Source organism: Amblyraja radiata, chromosome 9, assembly GCF_010909765.2.
Source record: "Amblyraja radiata isolate CabotCenter1 chromosome 9, sAmbRad1.1.pri, whole genome shotgun sequence".
Taxonomy (NCBI): Eukaryota; Metazoa; Chordata; class Chondrichthyes; order Rajiformes; family Rajidae; genus Amblyraja; species Amblyraja radiata.
The window spans coordinates 1694021-1706384 of record NC_045964.1 but is presented as its reverse complement, the minus strand read 5'-3'; the positions used below and the strand labels follow the sequence as shown (position 1 = coordinate 1706384).

General features: G+C 43.0%; 1 long non-coding RNA gene across 1 annotated transcript; it reads right to left on the bottom strand.

Annotated features, from left to right (window-relative positions):
- Window positions 1-2439: 2439 nt before the first annotated feature.
- On the bottom strand, window positions 2440-9431 carry LOC116976655. Its single transcript, XR_004413012.1, has 3 exons — window positions 9314-9431; window positions 8315-8318; window positions 2440-2532 (listed from the first exon to the last, which is right to left on the bottom strand). It is a non-coding gene; the product is annotated as an uncharacterized LOC116976655 (long non-coding RNA).
- Between the last annotated feature and the right edge of the window lie 2933 nt (window positions 9432-12364).

Sequence of the window (12364 nt, the reverse complement as noted above, 5' to 3'; positions counted from 1 at the left end):
TGTGAAGCCACCAAATCATGGGCTATGGCAGGTAGACCCAGACAGGGGCCTGTGTTTGAGAACAAGATGCTCACTAATGCAAGGTATAAGTATGCTGTTCGCTTCATCTGTAAAAATGAGCAAGCAATGAGGGCTGTTTCCATGGCTAAGAAGCTGCTAAGTAACAATGCTACAGATTTTTGGAAGGAAGTGAGAGCTCTCAGCAGTTGCAAAACATCTCTACCATGTACTGTAGCTGGAATCTCCCGAACAGCTAATATGGCGGAGTTATGGCGACAACATTATAGCACTTTATTCAACTGTGTCCAAGGTGACTTGTATAGGGTGGACAATATTGAGAGTAATGACTCGATGGTGATTATATCACATGAGGTGTATCATGCTATGAACAAGCTGTCCAACAACAAAGCAAGTGGCTTTGATCATATCTCTGCTGAACATCTTAAGTATGCGAGTATGAGGATAGCTCCTCTCCTAGCTATTTGTTTTACTGGCTTTATGATTCATGGCTTGTTACCAGACTCAATGTTGTCTGTCCTGTTAGTGCCGGTCATTAAAGACAAAGCTGGTAAAGTAGGCAGCCTAAATAATTACAGGCCCATAGCTTTAGCCAGCATATTGTCAAAAGTTTTAGAAAGAGTTCTGCTGGATAGAATGAATGAGTTTGTTAACTCCACAGATAACCAGTTTGGCTTTAAAGCACTGACTTATGCATATATGCCCTAAAGGAGATTGTAAACAAATATAGAGGCAAAAACTCTTCAATCCTTATGTGCTTTATTGATGCTTCCAAAGCGTTTGACCGTGTTAATCACAGAGAGCTGTTTGGTAAAATGAGTCAAAGAGGGGTGCCTGAAAACATTGTTAGAATTCTGGCCTACTGGTCTGTCCACCAGACTATGCAAATAAAATGGGGCAATAGGGTCTCAGCCCCATTTGGGGTTAGCAATGGTGTTAGACAAGGGGGAATGTTGTCCCCAGTCCTTTTTAATCCATATATTGATGATCTGTCTAAACAATTGAAAGCCTGCAACACTGCGTGCGTGATTGGTAATATTTTAGTGAACCATATTATGTATGCAGATGATCTTGTGGTCTTTAGTCCATCTAGCGCTGGTATCCAGCAGCTTCTTACTATATGTTCTGTGTATGGTGTGGAACATGACATTAAATATTATGCTAGTAAGAGTGCTGTTATGACCTGTAGAACCAAAGAAGATAAATGTCTAAAATATCCTGATTTTAAATTGTCTGACAATAATCTTAGTGTCTGTAATAAGATAAAACATCTAGGGCATATTATTACAGAACAAATGACAGATGATGAGGATATTTATAGGCAACGACGCATGCTGTATGTACAGACGAATATTCTCTTGCATATATTTGGTGCGTGTGCAGTTGTGGTGAAGATGTCGCTATTTAGAGCATACTGCACACCACTCTACACTGCGCGCCTGTGGTCGAACTATTTAAAGACAAGTATGCAGAGACTAAAGGTGACATATAACGATGCCATGAGAACACTGATAAGGCAACCTAGATGGTGTAGTGCCAGTAATATGTTTGTGGCTGCAGGAGTCAGTACTTTAGAAGCTATCCAGAGAGAGAGAGAGAGAGAGAGAGAGAGAGAGAGAGAGAGAGAGAGAGAGAGAGAGAGAGAGAGAGAGAGAGAGAGAGAGAGAGAGATAGAGAGAGAGAGAGAGAGCTATCGAGCGATATGGAGTGTCTAGCTCTCTCTCTCTCTCTCTCTATCTCTCTGTCTATCTCTCTCTCTCTCTCTCTCTCTCTCTCTCTCTCTCTCTCTCTCTCTCTCTCTCTCTCTCTCTCTCTCTCTCTCTCTCTCTCTCTCTCTCTCTCTCTCTCTCTCTCTCTCTCTCTCTCTCTCTCTCTCTCTCTCTCTCTCTCTCTCTCTCTCTCTCTCTCTCTCTCTCTATCTCTCTCTCTCTCTCTCTCTCTCTCTCTCTCTCTCTCTCTCTCTCTCTCTCTCTCTCTCTCTCTCTCTCTCTCTCTCTCTCTCTCTCTCTCTCTCTCTCTCTCTCTCTCTCTCTCTCTCTCTCTCTCTCTCTCTCTCTCTCTCTCTCTCTCTCTCTCTCTCTCTACTCTCTCTCTCTCTCTCTCTTCTCTCTCTCTCTCTTCGCTCTCCTCTCTCTCGGAGATCCTAGCCTTTTTTCAATCAAGATGTTCTAATTGCAGAAGCAAGAGCCTGCGTTTTGCCGCATGACTATGCTTCTTGGATCATTACAAATGTCTCTTGAGAATTTGACAGTTTCCACCTTAAGAGGTCGTTGCTAGACTTGGGCTTAGCTCCTCCTACACACTGTTGAGTGCATTGGTCAGCATGCTTTCGCCATTCTGTTCGGTCATGTGCAACGTCTTCCACCCTCGATAGGTTAGCATCCCAGGCTTCCAAAACCTTCTGGAATTTTTGCCTCCATGTGAGTTTTGGTCGGCCTCTTTTCCTTCATCCGTCACCTTGCCATATCATTGCTATCTTAGGTGCACGTTCTGGTGACATTCTGAGTACATGTCCTACAGATTTCATCCTGCGTCCCTCTATGTCCTGGCTGAGAGGCTTTGTTGCAGTATCCCAGTAGACAAATGCATTCTCGAGTGTCTTTCCTTTGAGAACCACCAACTTACAAGAGATACAGCTGTATCAATAGCTGAAATGAAGTATGGGAAATCAGTGATGGCATTGCCAGCATAAATATTGACTGGGAATTAATTAATTAAAATGTTAAAATTATTAAAAATATGTATATTTTTGTCTTTGTAAATGCAGTGGAAAGGAAGAAATGAATAAACCAAACACAAGCAGAATATTGAAAATCGTGAACTTGGTGGGTAGTGATATAGATGCACAAATTGTTTTAATATCAATCAATTTAAATAACATTCATATCAATTTCTAAAGTGAAGTTTTCAGTTAATGAATTCCAGAGTGGTGAATCTCTGGAATTCTCTGCCACAGAAGGTAGTTGAGGCCAGTTCATTGGCTATATTTAAGAGGGAGTTAGATGTGGCCATTGTGGCTAAGGGGATCAGAGGGTATGGAGACAAGGCAGGTACTGAATACTGAGTTGGATGATCAGCCATGATCATATTGAATGGCGGTGCAGGCTCGAAGGGCCGAATGGCCTACTCCTGCACCTATTTCCTATGTTTCTCTTCCAGTACCTTCGGTGTAACAATCTTACTGTAGGACTTGTCGAGGACCGACAGTTTCTCGGACGAACCTGAGGTCATCCACTTGCTTCTCCAGTTCCCCAACACGGTCCTTCAGGAGCTGCACCTGGATGCACTTCTCAAACTTGTAACAGCCAAAGGCACCTGCAGTGTCATTGACCTCCCACATACTGCAAGCATCACACTGAATCAGCTTGCTTGACATCTCCTTCTTACGTCTCTCCATCTCCAGCGTTTTGTGTAGCCACTTCTCCGAAGACTCTCGAGCCAAAGACTCACACATTTCTCACAGGGCACTTCCTTCACTGCCGCACCCTAAGAGCCATCCTGCTTATATTGACTGATATATTGCCTAATTTATCAATTTATAAACCAAATTCCTCAGATTTAAACTGTTTTCCCCCTCTGACACACTTCTAACTCTCCTCCAACTCGGGCTAGAGCCAATCAGTGCTTTTTCCTGCATATCTTTGCTGCTGTTTCTTCAAAATCCATGAGAATCCAGCTCCATCTTCAGCTCCAGCTCCAGTTCCACCTCCATTACAGCTCTAGCACCACCTACAGTTCCAACTCCATCTTCATCTCTAGCTCTACCTCCATCTCCATCTAAACCTCTAGTTCTAGCTCCATCTCCAGCTCCAATCTACAGCCTTCTCCAACTCTAGCTCCATCTCCAGGTCCAGCTCCATCTCCATCTCCAGCTCCAGCTCCAACACCAGCCCCAGCTCTATCTCCAGCTCTATCTCCAGCTCTAGCTTTAGCCCCATCTCCAGCTCCAGGTCTAACTCGATCTAATACTCAATCTCCAGTGCTAACTCCATCTCCAACTCCAGCTCTAACTCCAGCTCTCAACTCACCTCCACCCACAGCTCAATTTCCAGCTCTAGCTCTAGCTCTATCTCTAACTCTAGTTGCATCTCCAGCTCCATCTGCAGCTCTAGCTCTAGCTTTATCTAAAACTCTCCTCCCACTCGGGTTAGAGTCAATCAGTGCTTTTTCCTGCATATCTTTGCTGCTGTTTCTTCAAAATCCATGGGAGCTGTGAGTTAAATCTGCCTGTGGTATGCCTCTCTTTTTAAACAGTTTTCCTCCTCTGACTCACTTCTAACACTCCTCGCACTCGGGTAAGAGCCAATCAGTGCTTTTTCCTGCTTCTCTTTGCTCCTGTTTCTTCAAAATCAATGGGAATCCAGCCTAATCTCCAGCTCCAGCTCCCTCCAGCTCCTGATCCAGCTCCACCTTCAGCTCCATCTCCAGCTCCATCTCCATCTCCAGCTCCATCTGTAGCTCCAGCTCCACCTTCATCTCCAGCTCTAGCTCCAGCTCCATCTCCAATGCCACCTCCATTGCAGCTCTAGCACCATCAGCAGTTCCAGCTCCATCTCCATCTCAAGCTCCATCTTCATCTCCATCTAAAGCTCTAGTTCTAGTGTCATCTCCAGCTCTAGCTAAAGCTCCATTCCCAGTTCTAGATCTAGCTCCTTCTCCAGCTACAGCTCTATCTCCATCTCCAGCTCTAGCTCTTAGCTTTATCTAAAAGTCTCCTCCCACTCGGGTTAGAGCCAATCAGTGCTTATTCTTGCTTCTCTTTGCTGGTGTTTCTTCAAAATCCACGGGAATCAACCCCCATCTCCAGTTCCAGCTCCACCTGCAGCTCCATCTCCAGTTCCACCTCCATTTCAGCTCTAGAACCATCAGCAGTTCCAGCTCCAGCTCCATCTCCAGCTCTAGCCCCCGCCACATAAAGCTAGGCAGCCGCACTGTGCAAAATGAATTTAGGGCTGAGAATCGGTGCTAAAACAACAAAGGCGCCAAAATCTTTCCTATCCTCGATCTCCAGGCACTCTTGGCAGTCCGCCAATGACATCCATACCCTCGGCAATGCAGAGAAAACTCAGGAATTTCACACTGGTGGACGAATCCCAAAGCAAAGGAAAGTTTCAGCAGTCCAACGATAAGTTAAACTATGAAGCCTCTCTGCCTCTGTTCCTTCTCCATCGACAAAATAGGCTGCTTCAAACCTTCTCAATTGCAGAGAAAAAAGCATGACCTCTCTCTCTTTTTTTTTCCTTTTCAAAAACTTTATTCAACACAGTCATATGATACAACACATCAAAACATAATCTGAAATTACAATAGTTCAAGTTCAAGTTTATTGTCATGTGTCACTGATAGAACAATGAAACTCTTGCTTTGCTTCAGCACACAGAACATAATAGGCATTGACTACAAAACACATGAATAAATAAACTGAAGTGCAAAATGACAGATAATAGGTTATTAATGTTCAGAGTTTTGTCCGAGCCAGGTTTAATAGCCTGATGGCTGTGGGGAAGTAGCTATTCCTGAACCTGGTCGTTGCAGTCTTCAGGCTCCTGTACCTTCTACCTGAAGGTTGCAGGGAGATGAGTGTGTGGCCAGGATGGTGTGGGTCTTTGATGATACTGCCAGCCTTTTTGAGGCTGCGACCACGATAAATCCCCTCGATGGAAGGAAGGTCAGAGCCGATGATGGACTGGACAGTGTTTACTACTTTTTGTAGTATAACAAAACACTATAACAAATAATCATTATAGTACAACAGTGCATTCATGTTTACAATACTCTCAATCCCACATGGTGACCAGCGCCCACGGAAGGCCTCCAAAGTCCCCGTGGACACTGTGTGTTCCCTCTCCAGGGACACACGTGCATGGACGTAAGCCTGAAAGAGAGGCAGGCAGCCGAATCTAGCCTGACCATCGACCGCCCGCTGCCTGGACCCACAAATGGTCATCTTGGCCAGGCCCAAGAGCAAACCGACAGGGAAGTCCCACCCCCCCACTCGTCTCTCCCCACACCCTGCCTTGTGTCCAAACACTAGATTCGTAGGACTAAAATGCAACCAGAACTTTATCCTTGGCGAAGGAAATACGGCACATCTTGGTGCACAATACGTAACAGCATGCCATAACCTGAGAGACGGTGAATGACCAACATACACATATGTCCGCACACACTAATTGACATTAACTGACACTAAGAAATTAATTTTGAATTGCTAAACTTGCTATTGTGTTGTACTGCTTACAGCTGCAAGAACGTGTAGCATCAATAAAGGGCAATAGGCCTATTGCGAGTTTATGTACAGGGACATATCTATCCATGCACTGTATAAATTGAATTTATACTTATGCATTTTAAATATGTATGTCATGTTTTATACTTTGGCAATATAACAATGTATTTTTATCATGCCAATAAAGTTTTTAAATTGTATTTAAAATGAAATTTAAATTTAAATTGAATTGAGAGAGAGAGTTTTGACAGGTCCTTCAGTGATGATGTCACTGCCACACGGTCCACCAATCACAAGCTGCCGAGTGCAACAATGACATCACAATGGGAGGTTGCCAACGGTAACCGCAGCAGGAGAGGTTGAGAGGGAGAGAGAGAGAGAGGGAGAGGGAGCGAGATAGAGAGAGATAGAGAGATAGAGAGAGATAGAGAGATAGATAGAGAGAGATAGAGAGATAGAGAGAGATAGAGAGAGAGATAGAGAGATATAGAGATAGAGAGAGATATAGAGAGAGATAGAGAGAGATAGAGAGAGAGATAGAGAGAGATAGATAGAGAGATAGAGAGATAGAGATAGATAGAGAGAGAGATAGAGAGAGAGAGATACATCGATAGAAAGAGATAGATAGAGAGAGAGATAGAGAGAGAGATATTGAGATAGAGAGAGATATAGAGAGATCGAGGGAGAGGGAAAGAGAGACAGATATATATATATATAGAGAGAGAGGGAGAGATAGAAAGATAGAGATAGATAGATAGATAGATAGATAGATAGATAGATAGATAGATAGATAGATAGATAGATAGATAGATAGATAGATAGATAGATAGATAGATAGATAGATAGATAGATAGATAGAGATATAGAGATATAGAGATATAGAGATAACGAGTTAGAGAGATAGAGAGAAAGATAGAGAGGTAGATATATATATAAATATATATATATTTAGAGAGAGAGGGAGAGAGATAGAGAGCCTGTATTTCATCGGCGAGGTAGAGACCATGTTCCACGTGTATATGGAGTGTGTGAGGTTGCTGCCCGTGTACGAATATCTGAAGGGGCGGCTCCTCAAGATCTGGTTACATTTTAGTCCCATGATCCTGGTGTTTGGGCACAAGGCAGGGAGTGGGGAGGGGCCGGCCTCAGCCCCACTCGCTCCCCTTGGCCCCACCCACTCCCCTTGGCCCCACCCACTCCCCTTGGCCCCGCCCGCTCCCATTGGCCCCGCCCACTCCCCCGGCTCCACCACGCCACGCCTCCCATGGGGGCTATGGGTTAGTGGTGCAATATTGCATTGTGGAACGGGTTGCGTTGGGGGACCAGGCCTCCCGTGTGACAGGGACCCAATGGAGAACAAACCCAACGGGACTGCACTTGGTCTAGTTATTCTTATTTTTTGTTATTTTAGGTGAAGTTCACCCCTTCTGTCTCACTTTTACTTTTGTTACTATCTCCATTTTTTTTGCTATTGTTTTGGGCGACGTTTTGATTGAGTTTTTCAGCGAGTCGAGCAAGCTGCTGACCTTAACTGGGCTGGTGAGCACCTGGATCAGGATGGTGCACAGGTAGAAATTAGTTTATCTTGGGCATAGACACTGTGGGCCGAAGGGCCGGCTCCTGTGTACTGCTCTGGGGTGTGTTTTGTTTTTGTATTGTAAACGGTGCAGGAGGAGGCCATTCGGCCCTTTGAGCCAGCACTGCCATTCTTTGTGATCATGGGCGGAGGGATGGGGGTGGGATTGTGAGCGCGCATTCCAGGTGGGGCAAGAGGAAGAGAGAGAGAGAGAGAGAGGGGCGGTGGGGGGGGGGGTGGGGGGTTGCGAAAAGATGTGTCATATCTAGCTCTGATATAATTAATACATTTTGTTCTTGGCTTTTATAGCAATTGATTTTTATGATGGGATCTGTTAAAGAAAAATATGTTGTATCAATCTGAAACCAAAGGATGCTTGCTACACAATGTACAGTAGATCATTTAGCATCAGTGGACTCTCCACTGTCGTGCTGAGTGTATCCATTCATTATTTCCTATGTTCAACATCTGTCAGCCTTGATAGAACACACCTGCCTTTGAATATCGAGAGAGAGAGAGGGAGAGAGAGAGAGAGAGAGAGAGAGAGAGAGTCCATCCTCATTCCTGTTCTAATCAAGAGTTTGGATTGTTACGAATGAGTATGCTGCTTGAATCATAACGCTAGTGCTTTGAGAATTTGAAAGTTTGCACCTTAAGAGGTAGTTGCTGGACTTGGACTTGGGCTTAGTTCCTCCCACACTGTTGAGTGCATTGTAAATGGTAGCGAATTGAGGAATGCAGTTGAACAGAGGGATCTAGGAATAACTGCATAGTTCCCTGAAGGTGGAATTTCATGTCGATAGGTTGGTTAAGAAAGCTTTTTGTGTGCTGGCCTTTATAAATCAGAGCATTGAGTATAGAAGTTGGGATGTAATGTTAAATTAGCACAAGGCATTGGTGAGGCCAATTCTGGAGTATTGTGTACAATTTTGGAAGGATGTCAACAAAATCGAGAGAGTACAGAGCATATTTACTAGAATGTTGCTTGGATTTCAGCAACTAAGTCACAGAGAAAGGTTGAACAAGTTAGATCTTTATTCTTTGGAGCGCAGAAGGTTAAGGGGGGACTTGATAGAGGTCTTTAAAATGATGAGAGGGATAGACAGAGTTGGGCTACATAAGCTTTTCCCATTGAGAGTAGGGAAGATTCAAACTAGAGGACATGACTTGAAAATTAAGGGACAGAAGTTTAGGGCTAACATGAGGGGGAATCTCTTTACTCAGAGAGTGGGAGCTGTGTGGAATGAGCTTCCAGTGGAAGTGGTGGAGGCAGGTTCGATTTTATCATTTCAAAATAAATTGGATAGGTATATGGACGGGAAAGGAATGGAGGGTTATGGTCTGAGTGCAGGTAGATGGGACTAGGGGAAAATAAGTGTTCGGCATGGACTTGAAGGGCCGAGATGGCATGTTTCCGTGCTGTAATTGTTATATGGTTATATTGCTATCTTACGTGCACGTTCTGGTGACATTCTGAGCACATGTTCTACAGATTTCATCCTGCGTCCCTCTATGTCCTGGCTGAGAGGCTTTGTTGCAGTATCCCAGTAGACAAATGCATTCTCGGGTGTCTTTCCTTTGAGAACCACCAACTTACAAGAGATACAGCTGTATCAATAGCTGAAATGAAGTACGGTAAATCTGTGATGGCATTGCCAGCATTAAAATTGACTGGGAATTAATTAATTAAAATGTTAAAATTATTAAAAATATGTATATTTTTGTCTTTGTATACGCAGTGGAAAGGAAGAAATGAGTGAAACAAAAAAAAGCACAATATTGAAAATCATGAACTTGGTGGGTAGTGATATAGATGCACAAATTGTTTTAACATCAATCAATTTGAATAACATTCATATCAATTTCTAAAGTGAAGTTTTCAGTTAATGTATTGGTAGTTTATTCATTCTAAACTAATGCTATCTATAATATAACGCAGGTAAAGTTCACAAGTTATAGGAGTAGAATTGGGCCATTTGACCCATTGGGTCCACTTCCATTCAATCATGGCTGTTATCTGTCTCCTAATCCCATTTTCCTGCCTTCTCCCCATCTCACTTGACACCCGTTCTAATCAGGAATTTGTCTATCTCCGCCTTAAAAATATCCACTGACTTGGCCTCCACAGCCCTCTGTGGCCAAGAATTCTACAGATTAAATACCATCTGACTAAAGAAGTTCTTCCACCTCCTCTTTCTAAAAGAGCACCCTTTAATTCCGAGGCTATGACCTCTGGTCCAAGACTCTCCCACCAGTGGAAACATCCTATAGCCTGGGACTGGATGTTAAGTATCCCGACAGGGTTTGGGAGGATGCTACTAGCTAGAGACAGACAGATCAAAACCCTGGGAACAGATGAACAAAGAAACACTGTGAAAATGGTCACATGATGAACATCTGGTGAGAACAGAGCAGCACGTAATTTAATTGCTAGGCAGTGTAGCCTTGTGAAGATAAGGTGGCTGGGAACGGCCATTTTGCAAAGGAACTGTATGATGAGAATGAAAATGTTGATAAGGTACGAAGATGCATTTTGTTTATTCACCCCTTGGATGAGTAACAACTCAAAATGATTGACTTTAGAATTGTGAGAGTCTTGGGTTTGAACAAAGGCTTCCTTTAGGAGATTGAAGGAAAATTAGTATAAAAGAAGGGCGGTCTGAGACATGGGCAGCGACAACCCGGGAACAACCATCACAAGAAGGAGGGACCTGAGTTCAAAGCTCAGAGAAGGCAAACCCCCTACCAACAGAGTGAATCTGTCCAATTCATTCACGGGGGCAATATCTGACTTTGTGATTTAGTTTAAGATGTGATAAGTTGAAATAGTAAAGTAAAGGAAAAGTTATTAGGTCAAGTGTTTGCATGCATGTTTTAAGTTACTCGGGTGTTAATAAGGATTGTTGTAATAAACAAAATTAAACCTTGGTTTAGAGTCTTGTTTGGCGCATCAGTTGATACCCTATAGAGGTAATAGGGTCACCAATCCTTTCCACATTCCCTCTATCCATGCTTTCACTATTCTGTAAGTTTTAATGTGATCCCCTCATCCTTTAAAACTCCAGGAAGTAGATTCCCAGTACTGTCAAACGCTAATGTATTAACCCACTCATTCCTGAATCATTCTTGTAAACCTCCTCTGGACCCTCTCCAGAGCCAAATTTGCCCACAGTACTCCAAATGCAGATTGACCAGTGCCTTATAGAGCTTCAGCAATGCATCTCTCCTTATAGAGCCTTATAGAACCTCAGCATTACATGTCTTGCATAAAGGTTTATAGTTAAGTCTGCCGACTACTCTTTTCACTTTTATTGATTAAGTCTCCGTTCCTTCCATTTCTCATTCTCACTGGCTTTTTGTTCTCTCGTATACCTTTATTATTTCTTTGAGGCAAGCTTTAAGGAATTATTTAACTTCTCTGCCATTCCCCATCTTTAATTCTCCTGTCTCTGCCTGTAAGGGCCCACTCCTGCCGTATTTAGCATTTTACTACTGCAGTCCATGTTATGTTCTCACCATTCGAGGCATGGAAACTGGCCTTTCCGCCCACCTTATCCTTGCCAAGCAATATTTTTTCTAGTCCCAATTGCTGACATTTAGCCCATATCTCTTCAAATCTTTCCTATCCACATGTGCTTGTCCAAGTGTTTATTAAATGCTGTTATAGTACATGTTTTTACTATTTCCTCTGGCAGCTCCTTCTATATACGCACCACCCTGTGGAAATGGTAGTCCCTCCAGTTACTCTTGAATATTGCCCCTCACTGTAATTCTATGTCCCCTGGTTCTTGATTTCCCCTACTCTGGGTAAAAGGCTGTGCATTCATCCTCATGATGTTGTGCACCTTGTCTTGTATTCCTTCTGCCATTTCTTTATCAATTTATTGAATCTTCTTTGAGTTCTAAATGCTCCCATTCTTCAGGAAAAAACTATATCTGACAACTTATGTGCTTGTTAACACTCCCTTTAATTCCTCATGCCAGGCATGAATAATTCACAGTTTTTTGTTTGTTTTTGCGCATTCAAATACTTTTCTTTATTGTTCTTGATGTCAGATCAAAGGGAAGAGAATGTGGCCTAGAAATCGCAAAATTGAGCCCTTTGAAGCTTATGGTGGAATAGCAGAACATTGTGAAGCTATTCCACACATTGTGCAAGGTAAATATAAATCATTTTGCTCTAAGATTTATTGCAATTTATTGGAACTGAACATAATACTTGAAATGAAGTTGTCACCAAAAGATGCATAATTTTGAAAGCCATTTTCTATGTTTCTCACGTTTAATGATTCAATGGTATTTTATTGTCTCATGCACCTAGGTAGAGTGAAACTCATGTTTTGTACACATTTCAGTAACAATCTTGTTGTAAATAGGGCACAACCATACTTAAGTACAAGAGTGTGAGATTAGTAGATCACATTGAGGCACTACACGAGAGTCGCCATGTTTCCAGCGACATCTTGTGCTCTTCAAGTTCAGAGTTATTAAAAATGTGAGAGCCTCAAATTGTTCATAAGGGCACATTGTCCAGGAGGTGG